Source organism: Cryptomeria japonica, unplaced genomic scaffold, assembly GCF_030272615.1.
Source record: "Cryptomeria japonica unplaced genomic scaffold, Sugi_1.0 HiC_scaffold_351, whole genome shotgun sequence".
NCBI lineage: Eukaryota > Viridiplantae > Streptophyta > Pinopsida > Cupressales > Cupressaceae > Cryptomeria > Cryptomeria japonica.
The window spans coordinates 80,001-91,250 of record NW_026729173.1 but is presented as its reverse complement, the minus strand read 5'-3'; the positions used below and the strand labels follow the sequence as shown (position 1 = coordinate 91,250).

At 63.5% G+C, this 11,250-nt stretch overlaps 2 non-coding genes across 2 annotated transcripts; both read left to right on the top strand.

Annotated features, from left to right (window-relative positions):
* The first annotated feature begins 4,463 nt into the window (after nucleotides 1-4,463).
* On the top strand, nucleotides 4,464-4,582 carry LOC131870832 (5S ribosomal RNA). Its single transcript, XR_009369135.1, has one exon. It is a non-coding gene; the product is annotated as a 5S ribosomal RNA (ribosomal RNA).
* Nucleotides 4,583-10,497: 5,915 nt separating this feature from the next.
* LOC131870831 (5S ribosomal RNA) lies at nucleotides 10,498-10,616 on the top strand. The gene has a single exon (XR_009369134.1). It is a non-coding gene; the product is annotated as a 5S ribosomal RNA (ribosomal RNA).
* Nucleotides 10,617-11,250: the final 634 nt, after the last annotated feature.

Below are 11,250 nucleotides of genomic sequence, written 5' to 3'. Positions count from 1 at the left end.
GGCTCCGACTTCGTGCACGCCGCACCTTGGAGCACACTTCGGAGCGCTCCTTGGTGCGCACCAGGGCGCGCAACCCAGCCGAGGTGCCCACCCCGGTGAAGGTGCACGCGGGGTGCGCACCCGAGGCAAACCGGGCTCCGACTTCGTGCACGCCATGGTGCCCACCGCGGCGAAGGTGCACGCGAGGTGCGCACCCAGGGCAAACTGGGCTCCGACTTCGTGCACGCCGCACCTTGGAGCACACTTCGGAGCGCTCCTTGGTGCGCACCAGGGCGCGCAACCCAGCCGAGGTGCCCACCCCGGCGAAGGTGCACGCGAGGTGCGCACCCGGGGCAAACCGGGCTCCGACTTCGTGCACGCCATGGTGCCCACCGCGGCGAAGGTGCACGCGAGGTGCGCACCCGGGGCAAACCGGGCTCCGACTTCGTGCACGCCGCACCTTGGAGCACACTTCGGAGCGCTCCTTGGTGCGCACCATGGTGCCCACCAGGGCGCGCAACCCCGCCGAAGGTGCACGCGAGGTGCGCACCCGGGGCAAACCGGGCTCCGACTTCGTGCACGCCGCACCTTGGAGCACACTTCGGAGCGCTCCTTGGTGCGCACCAGGGCGCGCAACCCCGCCGAAGGTGCACGCGAGGTGCGCACCCGGGGCAAACCGGGCTCCGACTTCGTGCACGCCATGGTGCGCACCAGGGTGCCCACCGCGGCGAAGGTGCGCACCTGGGGCAAACCGGGCTCCGACTTCGTGCACGCCGCACCTTGGAGCACACTTCGGAGCGCTCCTTGGTGCGCACCAGGGCGCGCAACCCAGCCGAGGTGCCCACCCCGGCGAAGGTGCACGCGAGGTGCGCACCCGGGGCAAACCGGGCTCCGACTTCGTGCACGCCATGGTGCCCACCGCGGCGAAGGTGCGCACCCGGGGCAAACCGGGCTAGGACTTCGTGCACGCCGCACCTTGGAGCACACTTCGGAGCGCTCCTTGGTGCGCACCATGGTGCCCACCAGGCCGCGCAACCCAGCCAAGGTGTGCGCACCAAGGTGCACGCGAGGTGCGCACCCGGGGCAAACCGGGGTCCGGCTTCGTGCACGCCGCACCTTGGAGCACACATCGGGGCGCTCCCGGGTTCGCACCGGCGTTGCGCACCGTGGTGGGCACCTCGGAGCGCACCGTGGTGGGCACCTCGGAGCACACCAAGGTGGGCAGCGAGGTGCGCACCTTTGATGCGATGCCTTCACTAATTTCCATAAAAGGCAAAAGAAAACGAGATTTTAAAATTTCCGTTTTGAAAGATAGTGAGAAAAAGGGAATGCTGGTGCCATCTTGAGCCCGCCCTGGTGCGCAGCCCAGCCAAGGTGTGCGCACCAAGGTGCCCACCCTGGCGAAGGTGCGCGCCCGGGCAATTAACCCAACTTCCAACTTCGCGCGCGCCAGGGTGGGAGCGCACCCAACAACCGGGCCTGGGAAGAGCCAATGCGAGAAACCCCACCAAACGCTCTGACAAAAAAAGAGGGGGCGCTCCAGTAACCCCGCTTCGGAGCGCACCCTGGGCAAACCCAGCCAGGGTGCCCACCCCGGCCAAGGTGCAGGCGAGGTGCGCACCCGGGGCAAACCGGGCTCCGACAACGTGCACGCCGCACCTTGGAGCACACTTCGTAGCGCTCCCGGGTGCGCACCTCAGAGCACACCAAGGTGGGCAGCGAGGTGCGCACCTTTGATGCGCTGCCTTCACTAATTTCCAGAAAAGGCAAAAAAAAGAGGAGATTTTAAAATTTCCGTTTTGAAAGATAGTGAAAAAAACGGAACGCGGGTGCCATCTTGAGCCCGCCCGGGTGCACAGCCCAGGTAAGGTGCCCACCCTGGCAAAGGTGCGCACCCGGGCAATTAACCCTACTTCCGACTTCGTGCGCGCCAGGGTGGCAACCGGGCCTGGGAAGAGCCAATGCGAGAAACCCCACCAAACGCTCCGACAAAAAAAGAGGCGGCGCTCCAATAACCCCGCTTCGGAGCGCAGCCGGGGCAAACCCAGCCAAGGTGCCCACCCCGACGAAGGTGCACGCGAGGTGCGCACCCGGGGCAAACCGGGCTCCGACAACGTGCACGCAGCACCTTGGAGCACACTTCGAAGCACTCCCGGGTGCCCACCGGCGTTGCGCACCGTGGTGGGCAGCGAGGTGCGCACCTTTGATGCGCTGCCTTCACTAATTTCCAGAAAAGGCAAAAAAAAATGAGATTTTAAAATTTCCGTTTTGAAAGATAGTGAAAAAAACGGAACGCGGGTGCCATCTTGAGCCCGCCCTGGTGCGCAGCCCAGGCAAGGCATGCGCACCAAGGTGCCCACCCGCGGTGCACGCCCGGGGCAAACCGGGCTCCGACTTCGTGCAGGCCGCACCTTGGAGCACACTTCGGAGCGCTCCTTGGTGCGCACCATGGTGCCCACCAGGGCGCACCCGGGGCAAACCGGGCTCCGACTTCGTGCACGCCGCACCTTGGAGCACACATCGGAGCGCTCCCAGGTTCGCACCAGCGTTGCGCACCTTTGATGCGCTGCCTTCACTAATTTCCAGAAAAGGCAAAAAAAAACGATATTTTAAAATTTCCGTTCTGAAAGATAGTGAAAAAAACGGAACGCGGGTGCCATCTTGAGCCCTTCCTGGTGCGCAGCCCAGGCAAGTTGTGCGCACCAAGGTGCCCACCCTGGCGGAGGTGCGCGCCCGGGGCAAACCGGGCTCCGACTTCGTGCACTGCATGGTGCCCACCAAGGCGCGCAACCCAGCCAAGGTGCCCACCGCAGCGAAGGTGCACGCGAGGTGCGCACCCGAGGTGCACACCCGGGGCAAACCGAGCTCCGACTTCGTGCACGCCGCACCTTGGAGCACACTTCAGAGCGCTCCTTGGTGCGCACCAGGGCGCGCAACCCAGCCAAGGTGCTCACCCCGGCGAAGGTGCACGCGAGGTGCGCACCCGGGGCAAGCCGGGCTCGGACTTCGTGCACGCCGCACCTTGGAGCACACATCGGAGCGCTCCCGGGTTCGCACCAGCATTGCGCACCTTTGATGCGCTGCCTTCACTAATTTCCAGAAAAGGCAAAAAAAAAAAAAAAAACGAGATTTTAAAATTTCCGTTTTGAAAGATAGTGAAAAAAACGGAACGCGGGTGCCATCTTGAGCCCGCCCTGGTGTGCAGCCCAGGCAAGTTGTGCGCACCAAGGCACCCACCCTGGCCAAGGTGGGTCACGGGGTGGGTCCTAGGGTGGGTAACGGGGTGGGTACTAAGGTGCGTGCCAAGGTGGGTCATGGGGTGGGTGCCAAGGTGGGCACCAGGGTGGGTGTGCACCAACCCTAGCCAGGGTAGGTCACGGGGTGGTTGTCGGGGTGGGCGTCAAGGAGCCAAGGTGGGTGGCAAGTAGCCAAGTTGCGTGCCAAGGTGGGTGTCGGGGTGGGTGCCAAGGATCCAAGGTGGGTGCCAAGGAACCAAGGTGGGTGTCTGGGTGGGTGCCGAGGTGGGAGCCAGGGTGGGTCCCAAGGTGAGTGCAAAGGTGGGTGCCAGGGTCAAGGTGAGTGCCAATGTGGGTTCCAAGGTGCCAGGGTCAGGGTGAGTGCCAATGTGGGTTCAAAGGTGCTAAGTTGGGTGCGAGGTTGGGTGCGAGGGTGGGTGGGTGCCAAGGTGTGCTAGGTGGAAGCCCGGGTGGGTCGGCATCCCATGGGTGTCGAGTTGGGTGCCTGATGGGTGCTTCTTGTCAAGTTTTAGTCGTCGGGACTCATTTCGAGCCTTAGAGGTCGTTTCTTGTCCGGTTGCCCTGTCTTCGACCTGGGAACCCAATTTTGGTCCTCGGGTCCCATTTTTTTTTGTCTCGCATCCCACTTTTGGCCTGTGGCCTTTTCGGGGTCGATTCTCGTTTTGGGCATCAGAGCATGTTTCTTCTCCTAAAACCCAATATTTGTTTATTAAGTCTCGGAACACATTTTTGTTCTCGTGGACCCATCATGGGTCTTGGAACGCATTTGTGGTCCTTGGGTCCCATTTTGCATCCCGAAACTTGTGTTTTGGTGCTTGATCCCTATTTTGGGTGCCCACCTTGCACCAAGTGCGCACCCGGGGCAAACCGAGCGCCTTGGTGCACCGGGGCAAGATCGAGCGTGCACCCGAGGCGCCCCGAACATGCACCAAGGTGCACTCGGCCCACATGTGAGCGCAGGTCGTTGCGCCCGAGGTGGTGTGTGGGCACCGCGTTGCAGACGGGACACTGCACGCACACGACGCCCCGTCCAGGTGCACGCACGTAGGCCGGGCCGGGTGCACACCCGACGCCCTAGCAAGGTGCGCGCACCCGGGCAGGGCTCACACTTGGCGAACGGGGCGCACTTCGCGAGGGAGGGTGTGCACCTCGACGGGGGTGGGTGGCCGGGGTGGATTCGCACGTGGGTCGCGGTTTGCTAAGTACACACTGCGACAAGCTCATAACGGGTGCGATCATACCAGCGTTAGTGCACCGGATCCCATCAGAACTCCGCAGTTAAGCGCGCTTGGGCCGGAGTAGTACTGGGATGGGTGACCTCCCGGGAAGTCCCGGTGTTGCACCCTTTCTTAGTTTTTCGCCGGGCGTCGCAATGCTATTTGAATAAACCTTTTGCCCGTTTGCGTTCTCGTCGGGGCCGGGCCGGGCCGGGGTGCGCTGCCCGCACTACCGCGCGCGCGGGGGCGACACCGAGCGCGCACCCGAGGCGCCCCGAGCACACAGGCCACGGTGCAACCCGGGCGTTGTGCGCGCACCCCGGTGCGCCCGAGGTGCTGCGCGCGCACCCAGGTGAAATCGGTGTGCACCTCGGCCAGTGCGCGCTCGGGTCGAGTCGCGCACGTTGGCCAAGGTGCACGGTGATGTTTCTTACTCTAAGGTTCCGCACCAGACGCCCGGGACAGGTGAGCGAAGCTGGGCGGGGCCGGGTGCGCGGCCGGGGCAGGTGCACGCAGCTGGAGAGAGCTTTGGAGCACACCAGAGGTGCGCACCTTGGAGCACACTTCGGAGCGCACCAATGATGCGCTCCATTCAAAAGTTTCCTGAAAAGGCAAAAAAAGTTGAGATTATAGAATTTCCCACTTGAGAGATTGTAAAAAAAAAAATTTAAAATGAAGGAAACGCGGGTGCCAAGGTGTGCGCGCCCGGGTGCGCAGCCCAGCCAAGGTGTGCGCACCAAGGCGCCCACCCTGGCGAAGGTGCACGCAAGGTGCGCACCCGAGGCAAACCGGACAATTAACCCAACTTTCGACTTCGCGCGCACCTGCGCACCTTGGAGCGCACTTCGGAGCGCTCCTTGGTGCGCACCAATCTTGGGCACCTCGGAGTGCACCATGGCGCCCACCAAGGTGCGCACCCGGGGCAAACCGAGCTCCGACTTCGTGCGCACCTTGGAGCGCACGAAAGGTGCGCACCATGGCGCCCACCAAGGTGCGCAGCCCAGCCAAGGCGTGCGCATCAAGGTGCGCACCCTGGCGAAGGTGCGCACCCGGGGCAAACCGAGCTCCGACTTCGTGCGCACCCTTGGAGCGCACAAAGGGGTGCGCAACCCAGCCAAGGTGTGCGCACCCCGGGCAAACCGAGCTCCGAATCGTGCGCACCTTGGAGCACACTTCGGAGCCCTCCTTGGTGCGCACCGATGTTGCGCACCTCGGAGCGCACCCGGGGAAAACAATGCAATTAACCCGACTTTCGACTTCGTGGGCACCTCGGAGCGCTCTCGGGTTCGCACCTCGGAGCACACCGAGGTGCGCACCTTTGATGCGCTGCCTTCACCAATTTCCAGAAAAGGCAAGAAAAACATTGAGAAGGTGTGCGCACCGAGGTGCCCACCCTGGCGAAGGTGCACGCGAGGTGCGCACACGGGGCAAAACCGGGCTCCGACTTCGTGCACGCCATGCTGCGCACCTTGGAGGGGCCATGGTGCGCACCTTGGAGCACACTTCGGAGCGCTCAATGGTGCCCAACCCAGCCAAGGTGCCCACCGCGGCGAAGGTGCACGCGAGGTGCGCACCCCGGGGCAAACCGGGCTCCGACTTCGTGCACGCCGCACCTTGGAGCACACTTCGGAGCGCTCCTTGGTGCGCACCAGGGCGCGCAACCCAGCCGAGGTGCCCACCCCGGCGAAGGTGCACGCGGGGTGCGCACCCGGGGCAAACCGGGCTCCGACTTCGTGCACGCCATGGTGCCCACCGCGGCGAAGGTGCACGCGAGGTGCGCACCCGGGGCAAACCGGGCTCCGACTTCGTGCACGCCGCACCTTGGAGCACACTTCGGAGCGCTCCTTGGTGCGCACCAGGGCGCGCAACCCAGCCGAGGTGCCCACCCCGGCGAAGGTGCACGCGAGGTGCGCACCCGGGGCAAACCGGGCTCCGACTTCGTGCACGCCATGGTGCCCACCGCGGCGAAGGTGCACGCGAGGTGCGCACCCGGGGCAAACCGGGCTCCGACTTCGTGCACGCCGCACCTTGGAGCACACTTCGGAGCGCTCCTTGGTGCGCACCATGGTGCCCACCAGGGCGCGCAACCCCGCCGAAGGTGCACGCGAGGGTGCGCACCCGGGGCAAACCGGGCTCCGACTTCGTGCACGCCGCACCTTGGAGCACACTTCGGAGCGCTCCTTGGTGCGCACCAGGGCGCGCAACCCCACCGAAGGTGCACGCGAGGTGTGCGCACCCGGGGCAAACCGGGGCTCCGACTTCGTGCACGCCATGGTGCGCACCAGGGTGCCCACCGCGGCGAAGGTGCGCACCCGGGGCAAACCGGGCTCCGACTTCGTGCACGCCGCACCTTGGAGCACACTTCGGAGCGCTCCTTGGTGCGCACCAGGGCGCGCAACCCAGCCGAGGTGCCCACCCCGGCGAAGGTGCACGCGAGGTGCGCACCCGGGGCAAAACCGTGGGCTCCGACTTCGTGCACGCCATGGTGCCCACCGCGGCGAAGGTGCGCACCCGGGGCAAACCGGGCTAGGACTTCGTGCACGCCGCACCTTGGAGCACACTTCGGAGCGCTCCTTGGTGCGCACCATGGTGCCCACCAGGCCGCGCAACCCAGCCAAGGTGTGCGCACCAAGGTGCACGCGAGGGTGCGCACCCGGGGCAAACCGGGGTCCGGCTTCGTGCACGCCGCACCTTGGAGCACACATCGGGGCGCTCCCGGGTTCGCACCGGCGTTGCGCACCGTGGTGGGCACCTCGGAGCGCACCGTGGTGGGCACCTCGGAGCACACCAAGGTGGGCAGCGAGGGTGCGCACCTTTGATGCGATGCCTTCACTAATTCCATAAAAGGCAAAAAAAAACGAGATTTTAAAATTTCCGTTTTGAAAGATAGTGAGAAAAAGGGAATGCTGGTGCCATCTTGAGCCCGCCCTGGTGCGCAGCCCAGCCAAGGTGTGCGCACCAAGGTGCCCACCCTGGCGAAGGTGCGCGCTCCGGGCAATTAACCCAACTTCCAACTTCGCGCGCGCGCCAGGGGGGGAGCGCACCCAACAACCGGGCCTGGGAAGAGCCAATGCGAGAAACCCCACCAAACGCTCTGACAAAAAAAGAGGGGGCGCTCCAGTAACCCCGCTTCGGAGCGCACCCTGGGCAAACCCCAGCCAGGGTGCCCACCCCGGCCAAGGTGCAGGCGAGGTGCGCACCCGGGGCAAACCGGGCTCCGACAACGTGCACGCCGCACCTTGGAGCACACTTCGTAGCGCTCCCGGGTGCGCACCTCAGAGCACACCAAGGTGGGCAGCGAGGTGCGCACCTTTGATGCGCTGCCTTCACTAATTTCCAGAAAAGGCAAAAAAAAGAGGAGATTTTAAAATTTCCGTTTGAAAGATAGTGAAAAAAACGGAACGCGGGTGCCATCTTGAGCCCGCCCTGGTGCACAGCCCAGGTAAGGTGCCCACCCTGGCAAAGGTGCGCACCCGGGCAATTAACCCTACTTCCGACTTCGTGCGCGCCAGGGTGGCAACCGGGCCTGGGAAGAGCCAATGCGAGAAACCCCACCAAACGCTCCGACAAAAAAAGAGGCGGCGCTCCAATAACCCCGCTTCGGAGCGCAGCCGGGGCAAACCCAGCCAAGGTGCCCACCCCGACGAAGGTGCACGCGAGGTGCGCACCCGGGGCAAACCGGGCTCCGACAACGTGCACGCAGCACCTTGGAGCACACTTCGAAGCACTCCCGGGTGCCCACCGGCGTTGCGCACCGTGGTGGGCAGCGAGGTGCGCACCTTTGATGCGCTGCCTTCACTAATTTCCAGAAAAGGCAAAAAAAAATGAGATTTAAAATTTCCGTTTTGAAAGATAGTGAAAAAAACGGAACGCGGGTGCCATCTTGAGCCCGCCCTGGTGCGCAGCCCAGGCAAGGCATGCGCACCAAGGTGCCCACCCGCGGTGCACGCCCGGGGCAAACCGGGGCTCCGACTTCGTGCAGGCCGCACCTTGGAGCACACTTCGGCAGCGCTCCTTGGTGCGCACCATGGTGCCCACCAGGGCGCACCCGGGGCAAACCGGGCTCCGACTTCGTGCACGCCGCACCTTGGAGCACACATCGGAGCGCTCCCCAGGTTCGCACCAGCGTTGCGCACCTTTGATGCGCTGCCTTCACTAATTTCCAGAAAAGGCAAAAAAAAACGATATTTTAAAATTTCCGTTCTGAAAGATAGTGAAAAAAACGGAACGCGGGTGCCATCTTGAGCCCTTCCTGGTGCGCAGCCCAGGCAAGTTGTGCGCACCAAGGTGCCCACCCTGGCGGAGGTGCGCGCCCGGGGGCAAACCGGGCCTCCGACTTCGTGCACTGCATGGTGCCCACCAAGGCGCGCAACCCAGCCAAGGTGCCCACCGCAGCGAAGGTGCACGCGAGGTGCGCACCCGAGGTGCACACCCGGGGCAAAACCGAGCTCCGACTTCGTGCACGCCGCACCTTGGAGCACACTTCAGAGCGCTCCTTGGTGCGCACCAGGGCGCGCAACCCAGCCAAGGTGCTCACCCCGGCGAAGGTGCACGCGAGGTGCGCACCCGGGGCAAGCCGGGGCTCGGACTTCGTGCACGCCGCACCTTGGAGCACACATCGGAGCGCTCCCGGGTTCGCACCAGCATTGCGCACCTTTGATGCGCTGCCTTCACTAATTTCCAGAAAAGGCAAAAAAAAAAAAAAAACGAGATTTTAAAATTTCCGTTTTGAAAGATAGTGAAAAAAACGGAACGCGGGTGCCATCTTGAGCCCGCCCTGGTGTGCAGCCCAGGCAAGTTGTGCGCACCAAGGCACCCACCCTGGCCAAGGTGGGTCACGGGCGGTGGTACTAAGGTGCGTGCCAAGGTGGGTCATGGGGTGGGTGCCAAGGTGGGCACCAGGGTGGGTGTGCACCAACCCTAGCCAGGGTAGGTCACGGGGTGGTTGTCGGGGTGGGCGTCAAGGAGCCAAGGTGGGTGGCAAGTAGCCAAGTTGCGTGCCAAGGTGGGTGTCGGGGTGGGTGCCAAGGATCCAAGGTGGGTGCCAAGGAACCAAGGTGGGTGTCTGGGTGGGTGCCGAGGTGGGAGCCAGGGTGGGTCCCAAGGTGAGTGCAAAGGTGGGTGCCAGGGTCAAGGTGAGTGCCAATGTGGGTTCCAAGGTGCCAGGGTCAGGGTGAGTGCCAATGTGGGTTCAAAGGTGCTAAGTTGGGTGCGAGGTTGGGTGCGAGGGTGGGTGGGTGCCAAGGTGTGCTAGGTGGAAGCCCGGGTGGGTCGGCATCCCATGGGTGTCGAGTTGGGTGCCTGATGGGTGCTTCTTGTCAAGTTTTAGTCGTCGGGACTCATTTCGAGCCTTAGAGGTCGTTTCTTGTCCGGTTGCCCTGTCTTCGACCTGGGAACCCAATTTTGGTCCTCGGGTCCCATTTTTTTTTGTCTCGCATCCCACTTTTGGCCTGTGGCCTTTTCGGGGTCGATTCTCGTTTTGGGCATCAGAGCATGTTTCTTCTCCTAAAACCCAATATTTGTTTATTAAGTCTCGGAACACATTTTTGTTCTCGTGGACCCATCATGGGTCTTGGAACGCATTTGTGGTCCTTGGGTCCCATTTTGCATCCCGAAACTTGTGTTTTGGTGCTTGATCCCTATTTTGGGTGCCCACCTTGCACCAAGTGCGCACCCGGGGCAAACCGAGCGCCTTGGTGCACCGGGGCAAGATCGAGCGTGCACCCGAGGCGCCCCGAACATGCACCAAGGTGCACTCGGCCCACATGTGAGCGCAGGTCGTTGCGCCCGAGGTGGTGTGTGGGCACCGCGTTGCAGACGGGACACTGCACGCACACGACGCCCCGTCCAGGTGCACGCACGTAGGCCGGGCCGGGTGCACACCCGACGCCCTAGCAAGGTGCGCGCACCCGGGCAGGGCTCACACTTGGCGAACGGGGCGCACTTCGCGAGGGAGGGTGTGCACCTCGACGGGGGTGGGTGGCCGGGGTGGATTCGCACGTGGGTCGCGGTTTGCTAAGTACACACTGCGACAAGCTCATAACGGGTGCGATCATACCAGCGTTAGTGCACCGGATCCCATCAGAACTCCGCAGTTAAGCGCGCTTGGGCCGGAGTAGTACTGGGATGGGTGACCTCCCGGGAAGTCCCGGTGTTGCACCCTTTTTTAGTTTTTCGCCGGGCGTCGCAATGCTATTTGAATAAACCTTTTGCCCGTTTGCGTTCTCGTCGGGGCCGGGCCGGGCCGGGGTGCGCTGCCCGCACTACCGCGCGCGCGGGGGCGACACCGAGCGCGCACCCGAGGCGCCCCGAGCACACAGGCCACGGTGCAACCCGGGCGTTGTGCGCGCACCCCGGTGCGCCCGAGGTGCTGCGCGCGCACCCAGGTGAAATCGGTGTGCACCTCGGCCAGTGCGCGCTCGGTCGAGTCGCGCACGTTGGCCAAGGTGCACGGTGATGTTTCTTACTCTAAGGTTCCGCACCAGACGCCCGGGACAGGTGAGCGAAGCTGGGCGGGGCCGGGTGCGCGGCCGGGGCAGGTGCACGCAGCTAGAGAGAGCTTTGGAGCACACCAGAGGTGCGCACCTTGGAGCACACTTCGGAGCGCACCAATGATGCGCTCCATTCAAAAGTTTCCTGAAAAGGCAAAAAAAGTTGAGATTATAGAATTTCCCACTTGAGAGATTGTAAAAAAAAAAAATTTAAAATGAAGGAAACGCGGGTGCCAAGGTGTGCGCGCCCGGGTGCGCAGCCCAGCCAAGGTGTGCGCACCAAGGCGCCCACCCTGGCGAAGGTGC